Here is a 26,421-nt window from a genome sequence, read left to right as displayed (position 1 = left end):
AATAATAATAAGAAAACAAAACTCAAAAGCTCTAAGAGAATTGTTTCTAGTATAAATATTTTTATTAACATTTGCTATGGTTTGAAGAACTTGAAAGTAATTGTTTATGCATTTCTGGAAGTTAGAAATGCTGTGAGCCTATATATGCATGGTTTGTCTTGGATGGAGATCTTTCTTACTTTCTTTCTTTTTTTTAGATTTTGTGTGTGTGTGTTGTTGAACCAGAACACACAGCTATTGAATATGCAATGAAGAGAAAATTTATGGAGGGCGGAATTATGAGTATCTGAGGAAAGTTTAATTACTTTTATGATTTAGATAAGCTTCATAATTTATTGTAACACACCGGACTTGGGCACAATTTGTAACAATTATAAAGTACTTGAATTTAGATTCTTTACTTGGCGGCTGTGAACAGAGTTAGCTGGAGGAAAACTTTGAGTATTTACTTCTCTTCCCAGCCTTGCATTAAAGGCTTATGTTCCTTGTGCTTTTGTTGCTCCCTTTTTCATTGACCACATCTCTGGGTTTTCTTTCTCCGGAAAGCATGTATTACAATATAGTAGGCCTGTGGTTGTAAACATAGAAGGAAGCCAGCTAAGGAGGGACATGCAGATATCTATCAATGCCCAAAGCCATGAAAGGAGAACCTCAGAGCAAAGCTCAAATTATGCTTGCAGATGGTTCCTGCTGAAACGGAAAAGAAGACCTCACCGCTCACCTCCTTGCAAAGGACCGATCCTGAATAATGCAAACTATTCAGAAATCCAGCATTTTTTTTTCCTTTTTAATGAATAGAAACTTATTTTCTTAAATAAGGAACAGTGTAAAATAGCTACTTCTCCTCTTAGGTCTGGATTACTTCTCTATTACAGAAAAATTGCTGCCTGGTATACAATTTTATGACCTTGCTATTTTCTACAAAATTGATCTTATTTATTGCACATTTTTGTCATGGCTTTATACGTGTTTTCCTTCTTTACATATCATGCTGAGATTGAACATAATCAATGAAAGCATGAGATCTCAGCAGCAGATTTTGACGTTTCTAAAGACATTTTCCTTAAAAACTATGTTTGTGGTCTGGGAATTTTTCCATTTGCATTTTCTTTTTAGTAACTAAACTGCAGAGCAGAATTAGTTCTCATAAAACCTCATACTTGTTCAACATCTCCCCTAATTAAATGATCATAACAGTTTTGTATAACACATTGAACTGTCAAAAGTGCCTTCATATTTATTGTATGTTTAGGACAGGATTAAAAAACTGAGTTATTCTACAGTTGGAGGTAGGGATAAGTGATGAGGCACCTTAGGGACTTTTGTACCTCAAATGCCGTCCTGTATTCTCCAGCTTCTTTGTGGGCTATTCTGGGGTGACCTACCGAGACTTCGACTCTGGTTTTTGATTCTCTTGTGTTAGTATAAGTTTTTGATAAATCACTTGCAGCAAAATACTGAAGCAACTTATCCATTGGCTTAAATGAGTCAACAGTCTGAATCAAACAGGTTTTGAATTGGTTAAAATAATAAAACCAGGAGCCCTGTGGTTGAGCTCTTGATGATTAAAGAACCAGGCCCAAGAATGTGTTTATTTTCTTCTAAAAAGAAAGTCAAGACTCTTACTTCTTTGAGCTGTGTTGCTTTGTATAGATTTCTTTCCTTAAAAGAAAGGCTTTATTATCTGTTTCAGATCTTTATAGGTATTGCAATAAGATACTCTTTTCTCTTAATATAGGATTGAAAGGATCAAAGTTGATAACTTTAACTCAGATACTTTAAATAAAAAAAAAGTTATCTCGGTTTTCCTCTCAAGATTTATGTTCTTACAAAGGTACAATGTTCCCGATTGAATGCGATCCTACTAGGGAGGATCACATGTATAGAATAATAGTTCTCTTGTCTGGCATGCTCTGGGTTGTTTTAATGTTGCAGGTGAATGTGTTCTACTCTGCAAATAAATGTACTTCTCCTATTCTTGTTCCTGATGGCTTGTATCCTTAAACCCTTTTGTTCAGAGCATTATTGTCCTTTATCCTGAAAAATGTCTGTGATTGTAGTGCCCCAGTACTGTAAATCAATGGGGACTGAATTCAGTGCTGCTAAGTAGTGTAAGGCAACCCTTTAAATGCAAATGCATCAGGGCTAGTTTTAATGTAATTTTAATAAGGCTGAAACCATTTTGAAGTAGACTTAAATCATAATACTGATCTCAAAAGACTCTCTATTTAGCTGAGAAGGCCCTTTATTCTCACTGGCCATTTTTTCTCTATGTGCATCCAAAGCACCTTTTATCTGATCCCCTGGTTTTCATTCAATATATCTTCCCCCCACCCCTCAAACAGAATATACGTACGATTTGTAGCTACTTTATTAGTTGCAGATGAACCTGAATTCATTAGCTAAAACTGTTTCACTTCTTTTTCTTGTGGTTGTACCTTACTGACCAGTCATTTCTTTGAAACAAACAAACAAACAAACAAACAAACAAATTGCTTAACAAATTGCTATGTTTTGGTCAAAGAAGTAAAAATCCAGTTGTTGATGCTGATTAGAAAAGTTAAGAGTAAAACTTAATATTTAAATAGGAGAGTGACTGTGGAGTCATAAAACTGAGGAAAACATTTGCAAAATGAAGTCTGACCTAAAGCCCAATATACTGCAATATTCTAAGTTTCTTGGTGTCACCAACTTTCAATATTCGACTCTACGTGAAATATGTTTTGCTGTTGGTACTTGGATTGATGGGAAAGGTACAGGAGCATTGGCCTGGGGAAATAAAATAGATTAATTAAATTAATTAACCCATTAATTAATTAGTTAATTTTAATTTCACAAAAGATCGTAGAAACTAAAGGCACGAATGGGGTGGGGTTTTCCCACATGATTTACTGTCATATTCTAGAGAAGCGAAGGAGTTTTGATCTTTGGGTATTTCACTTTGGATGTGCATGTTAATTTACAATAATTTAATTAAATAGTGTAATTACAGCATACGTTAAATTATTTATAGATTAACTATCCTACATTTTTCTGTGTTCAAGAATTATCCGGGAAGAGATGCGTCAGTACTCAAGTTCATACTGTATTCCATTGATTAGCTTTTTAATATAGTTCTTATAATTCACAAGATGGTAATTTCTAATTTCAATTACTCCTCTTTTCCTGTTGAGCTTTTTGAAATAATAACTTAGACAAGTATTTTTTTTTAAAAACTTGTGTTAAGACATGTGAATAGAAATTTTATTTTGAGTACATTGTGCATTGTATATTGTAAAACTACCCCAGGAGGGTGATATAATTTGTGGTGATTCCCAAACTATTTCCACCAGAGAGCTCCTTTTTTCACAGACTACTTTGCTTGTGGAACATTTTGCCGAAGACAATTTTGGGAAATGCTAAGTCAGCCCCCAATTTGTTTTTCAGTCCTTGCAAATTGTGGTGGTAGCTAGCCTCTTGTTTTTTGAACACTGGTCACTGATCCTTTCACTTTGTTAGGACAGTTTCCTAGGATAGACGAGCTCCTTGCTAACAGCGTCCTCTTGAAATACTGCTTGCAAAACGTGAACAGATAATGAAGTCAGCTACTCCAATATTTTTACAGCAAATGATAGCTGTGTCGTAGAGAGATTGGCAGCTATGTCAATGGAGTTGTTCTAGCTTCTTGTCATGGCTTTTGTCTGTTTCCTGAGAGAGGAGTGCACGTGCACGTATGTGTGTGTATACGCTTCTCTTCCTGTCACAGCAGTTTGGTCACCCCGGTGACCCCTGGGTCTAGAGCAGGGCCTTGAAAATGCACTTGCCTTTGGACTCCTGGCAGGTCATGTAAATGGGGGAAGCGGACAATAGGCAGAGGTGGGTATAGGGAACCAGGGCATGCACGCCCCGGCCGACATTCAGCCAACATCTTCAGGAGTCCCGTGCAGGGCAAACAAAGTATGTTTTGAGGCTAGTAGTGTATCGTCTTTGGTGTGAAGTAAGAAGTCGGGAGACCTGAGCTCTGGGCCTCATTGCCTACCCCCTCTGCGCCCCTCATTTTGTTTTTATTAGAGCACGATTGCTCAATTTATACCAAGCAGAAAATAAGCCTGGCCCTGCTTAAACAACCATGTTTTAAAGGTTGTATGTAATATTTGTCAAAAAGAACATACAAAAAAATAATTTTAGAAGCTTTTATAAGAGGGGCGCCTGGGTGGCTCAGTCAGTTAAGCCTCTGACTCTTGATTTCGGCTCAGGTCATGATCCCAGGATTCGTGAGATCGAGCCCCGTGTCGGGCTCCGTACTGACAGCATGGAGCCTGCTTGGGATTCTCTTTTTCTCCCTGTCTCTCGGCCCCTCTCCCATGCTTTCTCTCTCTCTGTCTCAAAAGAAAAAAAATAAATTTAAAAAGTAAGCTTTTATAAGCAAGAACGTACAAAATTTAACCCCCCACCAACTTCTTTCCTAGAACTGCAAACCACTACTACCATTTTAGTTGGACTTCTTGTTGTTGCAACTATGCATCTGGGAAATCTAAGAAAATTTAAAAGGGGCATATAAACGATTGCATAGAAGAAGCTGAGCATTAACTACCTTCACACAGTGAAGAAGCGAAAGTTAGAAATACATGAAAGTTATCAAATGTATGAGGGTCCTAGAGACAATTCTTGAAACATATTCTGAGACATTGGATATCTCTGCATTTATTTGGACCTTGGTTTCTATTTCTATGATTAATATCGGACTTGATGTCATCTGATGTCCTATTCAGCTCTCAGGTCCTATGAAGCTGAGTCTGAGATTAACTCAGGTCTCAGACTGACACGTAGGGGAAACCGGTCCCCTGATGCCTTCAGCACTGAGATGTTATTGATTTCTCACGTATAATACAACTGCACAGTACAGTTTGCCCCAGTCGGGAGAAATGTTTAACAAGTGCTGAGAGTATGTAGGAAACCACTTTCTGTACTCCATGATTTCAAAATTGAGAAAAGATTCCTTTTGATTAAATACACTGCCCTCAAACACACGTGGTCATTTTCTTTGTCTTTTCCTTGACATTCTGTTTCTTTAACTTTACTGGGCATAGGAGAGTTTTAACTCTGAGATTTTAAAGTCCATATGTAGAACTAAAACGTGTCAGAGAAACCTACGGACAGATTCATCAAAGGCGTTATGAAGCACACCGCATGTCCTTTAACATCAAGGTGTAAACTGAGCCCATTAAATCATTAGTTAAGTGGTAATAGGGAGCAGGAGCCTGATTAGATTACAAAATCTTGTGTATGTCAACGCGGAATGTGAAAACATAGTCCTTGATCTTCACCACAGTGCCACGAAGACTCAATTAGAGGACTGGTATGTGCCCAGATTTGGGGACATAAAGGGCAACTGGATTTTGAAGGAAAGATGGTAAAGGAACACCTGCAAAAATCTGCTTTTCTGTGCAACAGACTGGGTAATTGCATATGCAGATGGATAGTTAGGGATATAATTACTTGATTTGTGAACACAAATGCCCTTTCGATTGTGAGAGTGTTGAATTTTGCAGTGACAGGTGCGTGCGGATTGCTGTGTGTGTATCCTTTGCACCCCTGTTTAAATATTTGGCCTGGAGTATGTCTTCCATTCATTCTGAATATAACTGCTCTCCCTCACTGATGGTCTGGGGGAATTGTTACAGCTCTTAATGTCTCTCCAACTTTTTCTCATAAATAATAACCTTAATTTGAAACCTTGACTAAAAGAAGGACGGCATACAGGCTTGTGGTGTAAGGGCTTACGAATTATGCACAGTAATTCATTTTTTAAAGCTGATGGATGTAACTCATTAGTTTTCATTGTTTTCTCAAAATAAGGAAAACTATTAACCAACACTGCAGACTAATAGCCTGGAATTTTATCCTCATCATCAACTGAAGTTTAATGGAAAATCATCTTTTGAAAGACTTCTTTTTTTCCTCCCTGCTTTTTCTTCACCTTTCCGTGAATACTTTTGAGACATCTTTTCTAATTTCCCAACTAAAAAGCATTCCCAGCCATTCCCTTTTGATGTCGACGTGTCAGTGTCACACTGAAGATGTTCGTCAAAATACTGATGTGGTCCACGGGCACCTGGGTGGCTCAGTCGGTTAAGCATCTGACTTTGGCTCGGATCACGATCTCACGGTCCGTGAGTTCGAGCCCTGCGTCTGACTCTGCGCTGACAGCTCAGAGTCTGGAGCCTGCTTCGGATTCTGTGTCTCCCCCTCTCTCTCTGTCCCTCCCCTGCTCGCACTCTGTCTCTCTGTCTTTCAAAAATAAATAATAAAAACATTTAAAAAAACAACTGAAGAAATACTGGTGCAGTCCAAACGGGATTTTTTTTTCAACTGAAGAATGTGGTAGTACCGATTTATGTTGGGGTCCAGATATTTTCCTTTCTCTGCCATTATGAGGAAAGTGGATGTTGGCAGTGCTGTCTGCTCTGAAAAGGTTACCAAAGTGGCAAAAGCACATGACAAATTGCTGCCATGCTTTATGTAGAGACTTTTTGCTTCATGCCAAATCAAAATGTACCTAAATTATTTTTTGTCAGAGAAAGGTTAATTTCAGCAGTTCTTAATATTTGGAAAACTTTCATTGACTTCTATGTGCCTGATACTCTGCTAAGTATAGGGCATCAATCACCTCGTAACCTGTCAAACACTATATATTATCCCCATTTCACAGAGGAAGAAACTGAGATACAACAAGATTCAATATATTACTCCTGCTGTATAGTTAATAAATAGAAAAAGATTAAAGTTCCGAAATACGTGCCTCTATAGGCCATGTTTGTTTTTTGATGAAGTCAAATTTGTTTACACACACACACACACACACACACACACACACACTAATCTTGAACCTGCGTTAAAAGGGACTGCATCCATATTTACCCAAAGAGAGTCACGGTAACCACAGAGATCCCAGTTTGACTAGCTGTAATATGAAGCCTTCACAACAGGTCTTCTACATATAAGCACTTTAATTTCCAGATATTTCCTTGTGTTTGCTGCTCTTCTAAGTCACGTTTTCTCAGTCAGATGTTCTTTAAGCTTTTTTGACTAAAAATGTAGGCATTAAACTTTACCCACTAAAAGGTTTGAAACCGTTCTTTCGGATTCTTCATGTGCCACTAAATAGCACAGGCATGTATGGGGTATTGCTTCTGCGTGTGGGGAAGGAGCTGGCAAACTTTGCTCAATAATGTTCAGAACCACCTGCTTTGAATGTGGTCTGATTGAATCAGATGACGGCTGCTTTTCATCACCGCATCGGGATTGGGATGTGGGGGAAGTGTTTTGTTTTGATATTTCGCATGTGCTTAGGTGTTAGTGGTTTCAGATTGTTTAAGAACAGGCTCTCATCACGGAGTGTTGCTGAATCCTGTGGGGGAGATCTGAAAGAAACCTTGAGTATTTCTGGGTCTGTTTAAAAATTATGTCTTCTTGTGTGGTGTATTTATTTGTGTTCAGGATGCAGATTGCCTTGTGGAAAATGGCAGATCATTTTCCCTCACAAAAGGTTCTTTTGTGTGTTTGGTTGGATTTTTTTTTTTTTTTTTTGTATTTAAACTATTTTTTATCGCCCCTCCTCATGAGCTTTGATATCGGTATATTAATCATTAATGCCACTAGCTTCTGCGGAGTTCCTGATGCTCTGTGGGTTTATGTGTCTTCTTCGAGGGTGATGTGGCATCCGTCCTGATATTCCTCTTGTACTTGAGGTTCTAAACATTATGGTCTCCTTTTGAATTTGCAGTGTGCGGGCACTTGTAGGCAAGGTGACTCTCAAAGAACTGAAAGTAGGGATTGCGGCTCACCGCCTGCCATCAGAATGTGTTGGGGGGAAGCTTTGGGGGGTGCACACAAGAGAGACTTGGTGAAAGTACAGATTTCTTGGGCCCATCTAGAAAATTCGGATTTAGTGCCTCTGGGAGGCACCCAGGAATATGTGTTTTTTTTTTAAAACTGGTGTTCCAGGTGACTGACACGGGTAGGTCTGAAGATCAGTTGGGATTAAGGGAACTCTGCCTCTGACACCCCAGTATTTCTCAAAGTGGGTACCCCTGCATCTAATATGCTGGGTGGTTTTTGTGACTTGCAAATTCCTGGGCTAAGTATGGTGCTGTCAGACCGACATCTTTAATGTGCCTGCCTTAGGATGCGTACTTCTACTAAATATTGCGAACGACAGCGACAGAGACTCTGAGTTACAGGAAAACAACCGCAGAGGTTCTAAGTTACAGGAAATCGTGGAGCAAATCGGAGGATTAGAAATCAGCATGTAATATCTGTACAGAAACACAGACTCCTCAAAATAAGGACAGGTGTGTTTGGAAAGCTTGTTTTGTAAAGAGGAGTCTTTTCTCCCTTTGACTTCTCTTATTTACACCGAAGCTACATTTCTGAATTAAAAAGAAAAGGAAAAAAAACAAAACACAGTAACAATAAAAGATTCCCAAGGCATACCAAAGCTGGGGGGAGCCATGGGTACTTTAGCTTTGTCTTACTTTGTGACAACTATTTGACCAGCCTTTTGCTTTATCCCTGCCGTCCTCGCCTAGAAGATTCAGGACTGTGAGCCTTAGAGACACTGGATCAGTGGGTTCCTGCTCCCGCCCAGCAGGCCCAGCAGGCCCAGCAGGCTCTCTGGAGACAGAGCTGCAGCTGAAGTTGGGTGGGAGTGTGCTGGCATGTTGACATGCAAATTTCAGTTCTTATCCCTGCACAGTTGCCCGGTTGTGCATTTTTTCTCCTTTCTTTTCTCCATCGCCTAATTCTCAAGCTCTTTTGAGGCTAAAAACTGGTGAGAAAGACTCACAAACCAGTTTCAGTCCTCTTGGTCTGAACACTCTGATATCACAGAAAGCCATGGTATATTTTAAATTTTATACACTTGGGGCGCCTGGGTGGTTCAGTCGGGTTGAGCATCCAACTCTTGGTTTCGGCTCAGGTCATGATCTCATGGTTTGTGAGTTCGAGCCCCACCTCGGGTTTGCTGCTGTCGGTGTGGAGCCTGATTTGGAACCTCTGTCCCCCTCTCTCTACCCCTCCCCTGCTTGCTCTCTGTCAAAAATAAACATTTAAAAAATAAAATAAAATTTATACACTTACTTCTTTGCTCTTCTCTCTTGTTACTGAATTTTTGAAAAATGCTTGCTATATTGATACCAAAAGAGAGAATGTGTGTGTTACATTTAAATGGAAAACTTTGTTTGTTTTGTATATTAGGCTGGTAGCCAATGAAAATCCAGGAACTTAGGATTTTTCACAACCACAACTGAATATAGAACTGCATAGTTTTTATTTTTTTTGCTATGAGTGTAAATATTGAGAATAGTTTTGTTTGTTTATGCCTGTGCAGTTTTATAGTAAATCCTTTCAAATGGGTTGCAAAGCCATCCATGGATATTTGTAAAGACTTTGCAAAATCATACATACAATAAATTATCCATTTGATTTGGACAAGTTTTGCAATTATTTGTGGCTTTAACAAGGGCTTTTGAAGGGTATTGTATATATCTTCTGGCCAGGTCTACTTTTTTTGTTGTTTTCAAGAAAATGGGAAGTTGTGTATACAATCCCTTGAATAAACCAGTAGTAAAACTATATATCAGGTAGTCAAATTATGGTATTTCAAATCTGTTTTTTTATTTTAAAGGGATAACAATTTGTGAATTTCATCTCATGGATTTTTTTATGTTTCAAATTAAGTTGTTATCTCATCCTTGTCTGTTTTTTGAAAATAAATACCCCGCTCAATGTGTTAGAAAAATAAAACATATAATGACATATTAAAAATGTATAAAGTCCTTACTGGGGGGAAAGTACTTTCTTCTTTATTATATTGTACCTTGTAATAATGTATTTCCATTGACATTAAAAAGAATTCCTTTTATTTGTTGCTATTTTGTCAAATTTCATGATTTTTTTCCATGATTTTTTTTTTATGACAAAGTTGTAATGTTTATTAAATCTGCTTATTCATTCAACAAATTGTCACTGAGGCAGTGGTCTAGGGTCCGGGCCACAGGTGCCCAGTCAGTGCCCTGTCCTGAAGTTTGCACCCAGTGGGAGTCAATAAACAAAGATACCAACTACCAAATATATACATATCTACACGTGTATAAAGACGCAAAAGTGTGTGTATATATTTATGTACATGCATTATTATGGGCATGTATGTAAATACAGATACCGAATAGTGACAAATATTGTGACAAAATGGGGCAGTGTAAGGGGTTAGAGAGCATAATTACAGGGCGCGTAGGAACTGGGCACATTGTTTGATCTAGGGTATCCTGAGAGGGCCTCTCCTAGAAGGCCCTCGCCGCATGTATTCTAATTCCTCATCCTATGGTAATGACGCATGGTTATGTAAAAATATAAGCCATGTCCCATCAAGGACCAAATTAAAGTTCATATTTGCTGTGAGAAGATAATTTACTTAATATTAAGTAGTATACAAATTAGATGTACTATATATGCAGCCTACATAATTAAAGCCTTAATGTTGAACTCTGAAATTCTATGCAAATTCTGTGTTAAGAACTTTTGTTCTCAGTCATCCATGTGCTCAGGGTAACAAGAGAAAAAAAGGTAAAAAAAAAAGATCACCAGGCATCTTAAATTCCAGGCTAGGAATTGTAATTTCATTATTTGTTTATTTATGTTTTTAAAGTTTATTTATGTTGAGAGAGAGCATGAGTGTGCGAGTGGGATAGGGACAGAGAGAGAGGGAGAGAGAGAATGCCAAGCAGGCTCTGTGCTGTTAGCACGGAGCCTGATGCAGGGCCCAGTCCCACGAACCGTGAGATCACGGCCTGAGCTGAAATCTAGAGTTGGACACTTCACTGACGGAGCCACGCCCGCTCCCTAGGAATTTTAATTTTATGCCCCAAAGCATTAGGGAGCCACTGAAGGTTTTTGTATGGAGAAGTGATGGTTGTCACAGGCTCATGATAGGTTGGAGTGAGGCAAATCTGAAGTCAGGGAAACTGGTTTTCATGGCCTTATTATGAATGTGGTAGTAGGAGAAGAAAGGAGAGAAAAGTTGGTAATCGCTGCAGTAGTAGAATTGAATACATTTGAGTGAAATGTTTGTAAGCATTGCTGATGGAGAAGATCCATATCTCTTTTTATCTATCACTTACTATATTACACTTTGCTGAAATAAAACCAGCCTTGGTTCTTCAGTGTATCTTATTTTATAATTTTTTGAATGTTTATTGAGAGAGAGAGAGAGAGAGACAGAGAGACAGAGTGCAATGCAAGCAGGGAGGGGCAGAGAGAGGCACACACACACACACAGGATCCAAAGCAGGCCCTAGGTCTGCGCTGTCAGCACAGAGCCCGACGCAGGGCTTGAACTTCTGAACGACAAGATCATGACTTGAGCTGGAGTCTGATGCTTAACAGATGGAGCCACACAGGCACCCCCAGTTAAAGCTTTCTGCCTTTCTACCTGGGCTTTCTTTGTCTCACCTTTTCTCTTGCCACACCTTGTGATTCCCTTTATACTCTCCAACATTTGAAATCAGACTTGCCTTAGAGAGTTCTATCTCTTTTTTTGAGTGTATTTCAAGAAGCAATCTCTTGATGTTTATTTGCCATTTGTAGCTTAACTTAAAACTTTTTGCTAATATTTGATATTTGTTCCAGTGCGTATTTTGTCTCCTTAACTAAATTTGAATTCAGGAGTCATACTTCATTTGGAGAGGCCCAAACTTAAAAAAGGGCGTGTTCTATATTTTTAGTAATGAGACTGATTTTTCCTTCTATTGAAGTGACACATGAATGACTCTTGAGGGTCTAGCAGGGTCCAAAAAAATTTATTTAATCTAAAATATCGTAAAACTTCAGTATTATTAATACTTAAAGATAGTTTTCCTGGAACAAGAAATATAAGAATCTGGGGAACGTGTTCTCTGCCCTCCCCTCTGTTACAGTAATGGTTAGAGTGTGTTACCTATCCAGACAGCGTGTTTTGCTGGGTGCTAGTTCATCTAGAGCTGAGGTTTTTCACTTTCTTAGAGTCAGAGGCTGTTTTGGGAATCCAGTGCAAACTATAGACTCTCTTTCCAGAAAAGTGCATATAGCTAAAGGCATGAGTAAAATTTTGTAACAATTTCAGGGAGTTTCTGGATCTCCCTAAGGCCCATCCATGGGCCTAGGGCCTGAAGAGTCAATCCTTTCCCATCCCTCAGCCCCCACCTTGGCATTGCTAAGGCCATGTGTGTAGCATTTTTGTAGGACCGATATTGGTAAGTCAAGGACAAAGTCCTCTTGAGTACTTTCTGCAGACATTGCCTTTACTTGTGGTAAGTGCTGGCTGGTATTTGTGAGTGGGCCGTGGGGGGGACAGGACAGATGAGAAAGAAGATACATGTGCAAATCTAGAAGAGACTTAAACGGGGAATTCTAGGGCAGATAACTTGTGTACTTCTGAAAATGATGCCTCTGTGGGGCTCAGACAAATGTGAGTGGCCGGGAGATGATGGCCCTTCAGTAGGTGAAGTCCAAATTTATCCAGACTTGGTATTTATTGTTGAAGAATCTTAATGAGCATTAAGCTCATAAGCCTTCTTCTGGGGCAGCAGGGGGTGGGGATCTGCTGTAAATTTGGGGATATTTTCAGCTACAGCAACAACAACAAACCCTGACTCAATGGCTTAAACATAAGGAAATGAATTGCTCTATGTAACGTATCCTGAAATCCCTGATGTTTTCCTCCTTGGTGGCTGGCCTCATCCTGGGACATTCAGCCAGCAGTTCTGTGCATCATGTCCAAACAGGAATATGCCCAGAGAAAAAGTAAAAATCCATCTCCTACTAATTTGCGGCTTTCCTTGGAGAAGGTAGACCTTTCCCAGGGACCCAGTGGCAGGTCGGCCTTTGTGTCTCAATGTCCATTTTAAACTGGTCCCTGTGATTGGCACCAGTACTCAGGCCCTGCGTCTGGAATTGGAGATGAGGTCACCTTCCCCTGATCCACTTGGAGGAGGGGTGACTACTGGAAACAAACACAACAGCACCCCCCTCCCCCCACAGTTCTGTTAAGAGGGAAGAAGATGTTCGGAATGGATATTGGGTAGACAGAACTAATGGTGTCATTGCAGCTTTTGATAAACTAATGGTTAGAATAAAGTAGAAGAAATGCTGTTTGCCTTTTTACAATCCAGCTAAATCTGTGTTATATTCTGTACCACCGCACACAGGAGACACTCATGTGCTTAAGGCTATGTAAGTGAACTTTTAGAATAGATTTTCCATCCACAAGGGGACTGGTCTCCACTGCTTCCCTCTCAGTTTACTTCTGGCCCCTTCTGTCATGCACAGTCAAGAGAAAGATGAGGTTTTAGGAACTTGCAGTGTGTGTGCAGTTTGCCTAAGCTGTCCATGATTTACAGTAACACTTTTCTTCATTGGCGGGTTAATTGTTAATTGACTTGTATGTCTTCTTATCTTTGAGAATTTTCAGTATGGCTTACAAAGTAATATGTTCAGCTCTTCCTATGTACTTTCGATTTAATGATATCTCTATGTTTCCGTATAAGTAAGTGGGGAAAAATGTACGTGAAAATGCTTTTCAGAGTCACTACTAATTTCAATAATAGAATTTTCCTCTGGGGCATATTTAACCCAGAGGAAGTCTTGATGATTAGGAAATTGGATTCTTAATGGTTGATTTGTGAGATGACCGATAACTTTCTACGGAGAGTATCTTTCATTCAAATTTGGGGTTCCAGCTTCTGACGGTGTCACATTTCTTTTGTGGCACAAGAAAAGGGGTGACAGTCAACTTGGAAAGAGATCGGGAGGAGAGATGACGAGTTCTCCTCCCAGCTGTGCCAATGCCTTGCCTGGAGGACTTGCACCAACAACCCCTGAATTGCTCACACCTCCACAGTTATGGGGGGCGGCGATGCAGGCTGTGTGCAAGTGCTCTGAAAAGTCAAAAGCAGTAAACTGCGGTGGGCTGTTGATTGTTCTGACTGCGGAGTTCTGATCACTTTACTCTTGAAATGTTAGTGGTACCCTTCTCCATCAATGGGGAAGTTGCAGTGGGTAAGTTTTCAGAAAATGTTGCACTGCAACTGTGGTCTAAGTAACTGACGTGGAATGCCAACCCAGCTTTCTGTCTTGCTATCACCAGATCACAGAAAGCTGTTTTACTGTAGAGGTAACAGTTGTTTGCTCCTCCGTCCTGAGGCCAATGATTATATAATATGTATCAAATCACTAGGGTGCATATCAAAGTGAGCATAAAGAGGCAAATATTTCCCTTTACAATGACCGTAGAAGAGATTATTTCTGTCAGGGGACAAAACATACATGAAGTCTGACTGTTTCACTGCATTTTTACTATAGAAACCATGGAGCCTGAGATTCGTACATTAACTCCTGTCTCATCGTGTGACTGGAAAGTGTTTCAGGGTGTTAAGAGTACTGATCTGCATGTTTCTCCTGAGTCTTACCCCATACTTGTGTGTTTGTGAAATGAACTATTAATTAACTTGTGGAGGAAAATGTGCGCTAAGCTGATCTTGGTGGTGTACCTGTGGTTGAATTGCTTCAGTTAATAGTAGAGTGAAATTTTGAATTTCTGTCGTATGAGGTGATCCTTCTCAAAGTCATAGGAACAGTACAGAATGTTTCATAACCTGAGAAATTCTGTTAGTGTTTTTGTTATTTGCCTGTGCGCACATCTGAAGCGCTCAAGGCCCGGCCATACAATTAATTAAGATTATACCATGTGCTTTCTCCCTGTCTTGCAACATGCTGGGTACTCGGGATAGGCCAGAAAGCAAAGAAGACACTTCTTGCCTTCATGTAGCTTATTGTTCAGTGGGGAAGAAAGGAATCATTTGAGAATCGTAAACATGTAAAATTCCATCTGTGACAAGCCTAATGAAAGAGAAGAAAGGACAAGACACCTGATTTAGAAGGCAAGGAGAGCTTCCTTCTAGGATGATTCAGCTGACAGTTGATATGGGAGGGAGGGAAACAGGCCACCAGGTGTGTTTGAACTTTGTTAGGAGATTGGGGGAAATGGAAGAGAAAAGGAGGGTCTCTGGGTACATGGCCAAAATGGCCTTGATGTCCATAATTAAGAACTTTTCTCTTATCCTGACATCAAGGGGAAGATGTTGATGTATTAAAAAAAAGGAATGGCGTGATGGGATTTGCATGTCCTTTTACAAAGACCTCTTTGCCTGTACACTGCCCACCGGATACTAATTCACCAAAGGCGGTCGGGGCTCTTCCTCCAGGTGTGGTTGTCACTAACATATACCCCATCTCCTCCTCAGTGTGTGGTGTCCTTGTACTTTGCGTGGGATTACTACATCGTCAGGGACAGCTGTGATTGGACTATGCCGATGATCAGGGTAATCCTAATTCCTTTGCTGTGTTTTTTAATTTGGGTCATGCAGGTCTTTGTAAATCCATGCAGGTATCTCGTGGCTTTAGGGATTGGTTGCGTGATGGATCCAGTGAAGGCAAACTGAGGACAAATTTTGTTCTTTTGTAAACCGAACTCTCTGCAAGTAAGTAGAGGAATAAAGAAGTAAGTAGACCCAGAAATTGTATGACCGTGATGGGTTTCAGCTTTGGGATGAAGGTTACAAGAAGGTGGCAGAGTGGAGGGCTGGGAGAGAACTTTGGTTTTGTTGATATGGTGGATCCATTGGATATGTCAATCCTAAAACCTGCCTTGTCTCCGGACTTTCCACTCACCTGGGCCAGTAAATTCTCTCTAGAAATCTACTTTTATTTATTTATTTTTATTTAAATTTTTTAAAGTTTATTTATTTACATCGAGAGAGACAGAGATGGCACAGGTTGGGAGGAGGGATCAGAGAGAGAGGGACAGAGAGAATCCCAAGCAGGCTCTGTGCCACTTGCACAGTAAGTGCACAGCAAGTGGCACAGAGCCTGATGCAGGGCTTGAAGTCAAAATACTATGAGATCAGGACCTGACCTGAAGCCAAGAGTCGGACGCTTACCTGACTGAGCCCCCCAGGCGCCCCTATAATGGGACTTCTAATTAGACTGCACCTAAAATTACCTTTATTTATATGTCTCTGTTCTGAGCTCCGAACTCACAGAGTCAGTTCTTTTGCTGGATCTTATACTTGGGTGGCCAATGGACACTTAGAACACAAATGTCTAAAATACACTCTTTTTTACCACCTACCCTAAATCTGCACAAATATCCATCAGATAAAAATCCGGGAATTATTCCGGACTACTTGCCTTACCTTCCCAAGTTAGCTGCCAACCCCTGTCTGTTCTCTTTCCCCAGTGTTATCCTGAATTCTCTGTTATCTTTGCTATAACAGTAGTTTCTTGCCTCCTAATTAGTCTCTTTATCTCCAGGTTCTCACCTTAACAACCCATTGTCCCCATGGCTACCATTTCCACGATGTAAATATGAAGTGGATGCTTTTATACTCTGGTGCCTGCCTAAGGCCTTTAGATTGAACAATAAACTTCGTAGTACTTCGTCTTCCTCTGGCCCTGCCCAGATTCAACATTTCTTCGTTGGTGACCACTGCAACTTTAATACCTTTATTCTTCATGCTCATTGTGTGCCTTGCCATTCCCTGCATGGGGGATGTTCTCTTGTGCTTCGCTGCCTTTGCACATTTATTTTTCTGTCCTTGGAAGGCTCTGGGTCTTGTAAGATGGCCAAACTCCGGTCAGGCAGAAAAGGAGTGATAATGTATTACCAAGATGACAAGCACCCATTGCCATTTAAAGTCACCCTTGGTACAGATGTCTTCTGGGATCTCAGGCTGCACCTTAAATCTGTTGATGTTTCCTGGCTTTTCTCCCACCCCAGGCTCATACCCAAGCCTGACAGTAGCCGTTGATAGCAGTCGTTATTGAACTAATGTCAGGGACCTCTTCTGAATCCAAGAGGTGTCTCGGTTCCTCCTAAACCCAGACTTACCTAACTCACTGCACTGTCCGCAGCTCAGCCCAGGATAGAGTAGACTATCTCGGTGAGGACAGGTGTACGAGAGAGCATTGATTTACAGACTATTCATAACTTCTTCTAGCCCACAGGCACAAGTGTATTTCTTAAAACAGTGCAATGGGTAGTGCTTGAAAGGGTGTCTCTACAGAAAAGATTGACTTGGGTGTGTGAAGAAAGAATGGTGAGAAATGAGGTACGTTGTATTGTTAAGAAAGTCAGCTGAGTGGGTGAGCAAAATGAGGAAACAATGGAAAAAGGGTAGGAGGGGCCTGCCTGAATTCTGATGTTTTTAAGGACTAGCTTTCTGTGTTCATGGGAATATATATTTGATATGCTGAGAAAAAGAAATCCAGATGCCCTTCACTTTTGTAAGCAGCATAGGTTTTAGTGAAGGACACACAGGCAACAGAATTCTTTGCCAATCCCTTGACATCATGAGGCCTGATTCTTCATCTGTGAAATGAGGATAATACAGCGTACCTTGGTAGTGACTGTGGGAATTACATGAGGCAGTTTGAGTAAAAATTCCTTACCATGAATGATTGTTTTCTTTGGTGTGGTGAGAAATGTTTAATAATCTGCTTCCCCCCCCCCCAAAAAAAAAAGCCCTGATTTGTAATGTTTGCCAATTTCCATGGTGTAAATGATCTCACCAGTGCTGACTCTGAGTTCCCAGTGTGACGGTATTGAACATGGGGTTGGGTAGATGAGTACATAGTGCGGGCACCACTCACCAGAATGCCACCGCCCGCTTCCTCTTTTCCACACCCCAAACTGTCAGTATTTTGCATGTGGTGATTCTAGCTCTTTTCTCTAAAATTCCATAAAATTCACCATTCTTTCAGTACTCAAATACTGCTTTTTACTTATGTGTGATTTTTCTCCCAACCTAGGTTTTATATTTCAGGGAGAAAGCCCTATTTTAGATTTTTCTTTTTTGTATCCCTTTGGTGTCAAGTATCACACTGTGATATTAATAGTAATAATAATAAAAACAGGAGATATCTCCTCATCCCCTTTTTGAGACCCCACTGTGCCCCAGATTCCATGGTGACATTTCCCCTAAATTATCTTTAATCATCTCAACAATGCTAGAGGGTGGATGCCATCATTCCCATTTTACAGATGAGGACACCCAGCATCTGAGATGTTAAAGAATTTCTCCCAAATCACACAAGTATCAAGCAGCTCAACACTTATGGCTGAAAGATAGTGGCTGGAAAAAAAAAGAATGGCTAATGAATGTATTGGATTTATTTTCTTGAGGCAGACAAGACTGAGCAGCCTGAGAACATTTGGTGCTCAGAGGGAGGAAATGCTAAGAGGGGAAAACAAGTCTGAAAGGGAGAGAAGGATAGTTCAAAGGCCAATTTCCCCTGCCTCACAATTCTGACTAGTGCCAGCTCTCTAACTGCGTATGTTTGCTTTGCTTGGAAGATGGAATCATAGCGCCAGAATTCTCGGAAGTCTGTTTTGGAGGGTGCATTAGTCAGGGTATGCTAATTGCTGGAACAAGCAACCCCCAAACTTTAGTAGCTTAACACAGCAAAGGGTTATTTCCCGCTGGTGTCACAGACCCGTGGAGGTAGGCTGTGTGGCCTGCGGTCAGTTCTTGGGTCTGGGTTCTTTCATTCATTAGCTCTGCCATCCCCCGGGGCATCTGGGATTCACTAGATTCTCTGTATGCAGCAGAACAAAGAGGAAAGAGAAAGCGCTTGGAGAATCACAGGAGGTTTTAGAGGCCAGGCCTGGAGGCAAGCATTACTGCCGCTCACCTTCTATTGGCCAGGTCTTAGTCACATGGTCCCACCCGACCGCAGAGGAGGATGGGAGAACTCGACTTCCTGTGTGATCGGGCGCAGGAAGCAACGTGGGCCGAGGAACACAGCCTCGTACCCCGGGGCCCCGGAAGTTTGGTGACCAGTCGATTTCAGAGGTATCGGATTTTCACCGAGGCACTAGCGTGTAGCACAGCCTCCGGTAGACGTTGGGCTGGAGGCCTGCTGATGGCCTTTACCTGAGAAAGCTGTTTACCTTCTCTGAAAAGAAGGTAACAGTGCACTTACTGAAGGGAGTCCCGAAGGTGGGCTGATCAGTTCGCCAGAAGTGGATATCCAAATAAGAGCTACCGCTCGTAGGTTTAAGTTGAAACCTGCAATATTGCTGAGGAAGAAAGGAAAAAAAGTAAAAGAAGGGTGGGAAGTAGGATATAGGCACTTTTTCTCGGAAGATCCGTTGCCATGCTTCGTGTCATTAAATTTCATTCCTTTCAATGAAGCCATTTGTATAAATCACGTGGAGGCTTGCCATAAACTGAATGTGTAATATTAATTTTTTTACCTTAAGGATTGTAATGTGTTTTGATTGTAGAACTGATCATTATTATTATTTCTCATGTCTAAAGCTGATTAGATCTGGTTAACTCTATCTAATGGTGAACTTTCTCAGAGCCACTGCTTTGCAGGGTCTGGCACACTGCCTTTAGTTAAAAGTGGTGGGGGGAAAAAGAAAGCTGAGGGGTGGGTGTGCCTTTTAATGATAAATTACAATGCAGTTGATGCAATGAGGAGAATTCATTTTGTCTTGTTTTGCATTGTCCATATATTGCTTTGATTTCAGTCTGTGTCCATGAGGCTTGCGGTATTTCTTTCTTTGGCGTTCTTGTTTGTAACTGCAGATGTAGCGGTTTCTTTTGTGTACCGCTTGCCTCCCAGAATTTGGCCCAGCAGTTTTGAGTAGCTGAACGATTTATCGAGGACAGATCAGCTGAAATGTGGCTCAACTTTAGTAAAGCAGAAGGAATGACATAAGGTTAGGTGACTGATGTGTGAGTTTTTGAATTTGATTTGGTTTTACATGGAAAGGTTGAAGCAATGATCCATGTATTCTAATAAAAATCATCAGTACAAATCAAATAAAATCTGGCTTAGTGGCTATTTTCCCACTGTATCACTCATGGCTAGCCTGTGCTGTTACAGACCGCGTTTGGCAGGCACTGTTTTTTCCTACACCCAAATCTTAAAGTAGTATCGCAATCTTTGCTATGTTAAGAAGGCATCTTTTCTAATCAAACTTTCTGCTAATCTCATCAGATAAATCATTATTTTCTGCTGACAGACAGCTCTGGCTTCCCTGGACCCCTTCCCTGCTCCTTGTTTTCTTTCAAGATGCCTGGTTATTGTCATTCTTCAGGTCTTTGCTTCTATCTCCTTTCAAACGAACGACATTTCTTCCATTCCTGAGGAAGAGTTACAGCTTTTTACCATTCCACTTAGTGAATTTGTAAGACCAGTACATCTGAGCAGCCCATCTCTCTCTGACCAGTGCTGCCTGGCTATCAGATGGGCAGGAGGCAGGCCGCATCCAAGTTGCAGACCTACTAGAAGAAAACAACGGTTATTCCGGTGAATTTGATGCCATTAGGCTTAAGAAAATACCAGTTGATGCTTTCTAATGCATTTCAATTTCTGCCCCCAAAAGCTGGATGAGGAAATTCACGCAGATGAATTTTGACTGCCTCGGTTATGAGAGTGCCTTAAAGCACTTGAAAGTGAAAGTAAGAGTACAGCGTATTTGGGGAAAGCTACAGTCCATTTTTGTCATTCCAGACCTGCTGTCACAGCCCTGGTCTTTTTCAAACCAGTGCCAAATTTGTGTTGTGTTGGTGAAATGGTCTTGTGTAGGATTGCAGGGCAGCTCAGGGGGGACACTGGCAATTTTGTTTTCATTGCTGACATGATTTAAAAATGCATGTTGCCAGATACAAAAACTCCATCATTGTACTACTATCCAACTTTCCTATTTCAGCAAGTATTCTAATAAACTTTAGCAAGTATTCTGTTGCCTGTTAGATTTAAACAGGGGAACGGAATGGCCTCTTTTATATAGGATACCTGCCAATCGTTTGATTTTTTTTTTTTTATGGTTTTGAAAGTAGTGTTAGTGTGCTCATACTTAAGTATGCAGCTTCTTTGAATCCAGCTTCATACTTTCTATGATTCGAGATAAATCATTTAAAACGAGATGAATATAAAACACATTTTGGAAAGCAGAAAGCGGAAAACAAAAGTGTGGTTCCATTACTGTGAGATAAAAGCAAAACCCTTAAGTCACCGGCAGACTTCTCTGACTAGTCTGATCAAAAACAAGGTGATGTCAGTTGAACAAGTTGCAACATCTGGGAACCATTTTAAACACGATCATTCTATCAAGAAGCTATTAGTAGATTAAAGTGTGTGTAGTATATTTGTGTGTGTATGCTGATTTTACACGCACACACCCACACACACAAATTATAAGCGCCATAAGAAAAACCTTTGCCCGTGTCTGCCAGGCATCTGGCTGAAATGGAACTGTGAAGAAAATTTTCTAAGCATTTACAAGTCAGAGTTGAAATCCACCAGCACTGTTCAGTTTATAAAATGACATGGGCTTCACCCCAAGGTTAGAGGGACTATTATCACCTTCTATCGATAACAGTAAGGTAACTCACTCGATATTGTATGAGACGCATATGTTCTATCAGATGGCCAAGTTCCGCTTACAGTCTTTTCTGTCCTCAAGCTTTTCTCTTCAGTTTTTGTTCATTTGTATACCTGATTCTAAATGTGAGAATATGTGCTTTTTAATGTGCCAGTTTACTTCCCACTTTTAAAAACTTTTAGATCTGTTTCCCACTTTTTTTTTTTTTACCAGCCTATTAAAACCCCACTTGATTTTTTTTCAGTCTGTCATACGTGTCCTGATGTCACTGTATTTGATTTTAATTGGGAAGTGCTCCTCCTCTGGAAGATCTTCTTGCGCAGTAGTTTGTATAACATGGTGGAAAGAGGCAGTGAACGAGTAGCCAGTCAGGGCATCATCCACTTCAGGATGGATTAACTCGGCTTGATGCATTGCACTGATTCACAAGTAGGTTGCTCAGTCTTGTCTTTTGGCTGAATTCCCTCAAAGCTAGTGGTCTGTCTTCATTTCTTCTAGTCTCTGTCCTCCCAAACCCCACCTAGGTCACAAGGCTGCCACTAATAATTATATCCACTGAGATGTCACGAGAACCTAAATAAACAACTGAGGAATATTTCTTACCCATTCCGATAGAACAGAAATCTTAGTAAAGTTTTACATTTATTGCCCTACATTTCTATGGTTTAAAAAAAACCCAGTTGACCACAGACCAGAAGATCGGTAAGGCTGCCTAGGAAACTGTTACGGGTTATCACCGGCACAAGGATGGGGAAAGTGGGTACTGAGGGAGTTTTCACTTTTTACTTTATATGCTTTTGTATTTTAATTTTTTTCCCCAATAAACACGTAATCAAAAATTAGTTGTAATGGTCTTGAAGTATCTTCCCACAGATTGGTGATTATCTGCACGAGGAAAAGTTGTAATTGTACAATGATGAATTCCCACAATACCTTGACCAGGTGATGAATATGGCAGATGAAGGGGGCAGACGACCCTGCCATCATATGGTTCTGTAGGTGATGTCCTGGGAGAGACCCAAGGCCACTTTTGTGCTGTTATATTCACCTGAATAGAATCATGAGGAAGCATCAGATAGACCCACATTGAGACACATTCTCTAAAATGACTGGCCTATACTCTTCAAAAGTGTCAGTGTCACAAAAAGAAAAGACTGAGGAACCATTTCAGATTAAAATAGATGAAAGAGAGGTGAAGCATAAGTGCGATGACTCCTCCTGGATTTTGTTTGTCGTTTGTTTTTCTGTTCTTGATTAAACGTGTTATTGTACTTGAGATCCGTTGTCAGTCATGGAGTGGTTTGCAGGTTGTCTTGGATAGTGGCGGCACCATGGCCACCACAAAAGGGGGAAAGAGTGACAAATTAGAATGTGGAGTATGGGTTAGATGAAAGTATTATATCAATGGTCATTTCCCCCATTTCGATAACTCTTCTGCTTTTGTTCTTAGGAAGTGCACACAGAAGTACTAAAGTGATAAACAGACCTGGCTCATGTAACCTACTTGCAGATGGTTCAGACCCAGCAAATGTCAGCGTTTTAACTGCCTCGTAATGAAAACCGTTTTAAAATTAAAAAGTAAAGAAGCATAGGAGAAATTAAAAAATATGTTTTGTCTTGACTTCGACCCTTGATCTTTTCTTGAGTAGTTTCCAGGTGGGGCCGGGATATCTCTGTTTCTTGTTTTTCATTTGTTTGTGTGTTTGTTTGTTTGAAGTTCCTGGAGTTTGAAGTTTGGTTTGGGGGTAGGAACATGGTGTAATGTTGTCCTGTTCTTTGTGGGATTCAGCCTGGGCATGCAGTCTTCAGTTGACCAGGTAACTGACTGTTCTTTAAATGTCACAGAAATTAAATGTCCTTCTTCACATTCTGTCCTCTCATAATTCTGATTATTAATGTTGTACTGTATGCTTGAGTATCAGCCTGTAAATTTAGGCAAAATGCATCCTGTTGAGCCCATTAAGTAAAATAAAGAGATTTTCCCCCTGATCCAAGCTATTACAATTTCACATTTGCAAAGTATTTCAAATTCATTTTTAATGGACTGCTTCCCTTCAAATACATGTGGAGATAGATTACCTAAAACTGTAAACAGTTTATGCATTTTTACAGATTTCTGTTGTATGTGTTTGATACTGATTTACCTCTTTTTAATTGCAACAGAGATAAAGAATTAGTAGTTTAAAACAGTAGGAACGACATGTTCTGCTGTGATCAAGGAATTAGATAATCTGGCTTGTTTGCTTAAGGGGTCTGTATCTTGAGACTTTTATAGGGCAGTATTAAAGCTCTGAGCCTTCTTATTATGCCAATACCCAGAAGATTGCTTTAATGAGAAGTAAAGGGCCTTTTTCCAATTACAAGGGAATAACTGTATTAAGTTCCTGTGTTATGTCAACCTGCTTTGATTTGATTACTGCGAAAGAAATGGATTTATCTGTCAGTGTTACTTAATTAAGCCTTCTCATTGATGTTTTGCAGAGTAATATAGTGTGGTTTGCACATTTGAGCCTAAATACAAAGAAAATTGGCCTAAAACTAAGGCATGACCCCTGAAGATAACATGTAAGATTGATTGCTTGTCATTGCCAGCCGGGTCAGAGGCTGCAGTGTTAAACACAGGTATAAGGTTGGGATGTTGAAAGAATAAAATGAAAATCATTTTATAAGAGTGATTATTGGAAGCAAGAGGGACTGTGCTAGGAAACAGGATTTTAGGAAGATTTTTGAATACTTAAAACTATGTGGCTTCACCAGTATCTGTTGAGTATCTGTAAATAGGGGGTGGGATGAAATGAGGCTAGAAGAAACGGGAGAAGTGGACTTGGTTGAAGTATGAAAGGAAATAGAAGAAGAAAGGAGCACAGGGAACAGAGGCCATTTGGGAGACGTGAACCATTGTGGCAATGCAGAGCCAGTCCAGCCTCCAAATATTTCAATTAAGCCAGCAGCCCTTTCCCAGAGCCACAGGAATGGCACCCTAGGGAGAAAAGAGGTATGGGGGGAAAAAGAGAAGAAATGATAAAACTGTTACATGTTTTATATTGGCTCTTTTTTCCCCTGCCCTGAAATAAATTATTTATCAAGTAGGCATTTAAAAAAAATCAATGTGTATGTCTTAAGTCATTACGGTATTATGGACTTTGCAACATAAAGATCACATGTGTGAATTGAACAATACATGTATAATTACATGTACATACGAGTTATACAGCCTGTTCTATAGGCAATGAAACATATTTTAACTTTTTTGTTGTTGTGTCATGTTTTCTAAAGTATCTGGCTTTTATTTCTCACACTTTGTGCTGTGTATTTGTAAATACATCTTTAAATGTACCAAGCACCTCGTTAAAAACTTCCCCAAATATATTCACTTTTAATTTAGATGCTTTGAGGCTGACCTCTGTAATATTGGAGTTGGATGGTATGTTGGTTTTATCTTCAGTCATTTCTAATTGTTATTCTCACCTGATTTGAAATAAGTTAAGAACATTGTCTTAGTAGAATTGATCTTTGTTAAGGGCTTTTAGATAGGTTAGATTCCAAAAAGTCAAAGGAGGCAAATATAATTCATATTGCACGGCTGCCTCAAGATATTTGTGGCTCTCTGCTTTCTGGGTTCTTGTTAGAATGATGAGATCTTGGAAGGATTAACTTCTCTTTAAGAGGAAGACTCTGACAGGTCTAGTTTCAAACATTTGGAATAGAAGGTTGCTAAAAAATACCCATCTCTCCATGTTTCATGTTAGATTATTCAAATTGGAATATTATCCAAATTAGATGATCTTTGATACTTCCAAATTGTATGGATTGATTTAAAGACTTCAGGTTACTTTTTTCCCCCCCTCAATTTCATAACTGAAACGTTTACTCAGCTTGAGTTCTCAAGATGGTTTAGGAATTTCAGAAACACCAACACATTTAAAATGCAATAGTTATGTATTTTATTTTGTTGCTTTCATATGATCTTTCATGTTATATGAAAATGTGTTTCTCAGTTTATAGCACTGCAAAATGCAATTTAACTCCATATTTTAAATATCTGAGATTATTTAGTTTTCATTTTAGAAAAATAGTTTGGTTTTAACTTCAGGAAAATAATGATTGTTTAAGGAATGTTCTAAAGGACATATTAATGATTGAAGTTAAAGTTGGAGGTTAATAAAGCTAAAATATTGGAATAATTCTTTTCTGAACAACTTTTCCTACTATACTTCCCTCCTAGTGTTTTCATTTTTTACCTTTCTTTGTGCATATATATATACACACATGCAAATAGATATTTATGTAGAGATACAAGTCATGTTGTACTTGGCTTTTTGAGTTTTCAGATTTATTTGGTAAGGAAATCCATTAGCACTCAGAAAGCCAGCATTGACAGCAATGATCTGAAAATGGAAAGCCCAGGTCTCTGTTCCTCATATCAGAAGTGTCTTCAAAGTTTTGTAAGAGGCATCACCACAACCCTCATTTTTGCTTGGTCAGCTTTGGAAAGTGCGGGAAGTTTCTTGTTAGTGCTCAGATCACTCATTATGAAGCTTATCTTATTTCTTATGGAAAAAGAAAGAAGCGATCATGTTTCTATGGACATCGTCCATCAATATTTGAAGCTTTTCAACTCTTCCTTCATCTGTACTGATACTCAAATTTGACTTCACATTACTCTACTTAGAGCTCTTATTATACTGGGTACTAATGAAAATGTGCACATCCTTAACACGCTCTTTGCTGATGAAATATTTTGAACTCTAAATTCATCTGGCACTGATGGAGAGCATATGCCATCTCAGTTTGTGTGGAGGGCTCAGCCAAGGGTTCTTCCTGGACTAGGAAATTAGTAGGAGCCACAGATGTACCCAGTCTGTGAGTCTCCATGATGGTGTGGAGGATATTTAATGGTGTCTGTTGTTGTAGAGCGAAGGATTTGAGACAGTATAGACCTCAACATG

At 39.9% G+C, this 26,421-nt stretch overlaps 1 protein-coding gene across 38 annotated transcripts in view; it reads left to right on the top strand.

The window, feature by feature from the left end:
- The window catches only part of TCF4 (transcription factor 4), a 356,138-nt gene that overhangs the window by 87,955 nt on the left and 241,762 nt on the right, over positions 1 to 26,421 (top strand). Inside the window, exon 1 of one of the 38 annotated variants that reach the window (XM_045456841.1) lies at positions 18,877 to 18,926. The exons of 36 other annotated variants lie outside the window; for them this stretch is intronic. The gene's annotated coding sequence lies outside the window, so the exon portion shown is untranslated. Of the gene's footprint in view, positions 1 to 18,876; positions 18,927 to 26,156; positions 26,162 to 26,421 lie in introns of those variants that run through there. One more of the 38 variants, XM_045456840.1, reaches the window with a different exon arrangement.

The sequence above is a fragment of the Leopardus geoffroyi genome, chromosome D3 (assembly GCF_018350155.1).
Source record: "Leopardus geoffroyi isolate Oge1 chromosome D3, O.geoffroyi_Oge1_pat1.0, whole genome shotgun sequence".
Classification (NCBI taxonomy): Eukaryota; Metazoa; Chordata; class Mammalia; order Carnivora; family Felidae; genus Leopardus; species Leopardus geoffroyi.
The sequence above is the reverse complement of the archived record's forward strand: the minus strand, read 5'-3'. Positions and strand labels throughout refer to the sequence as shown.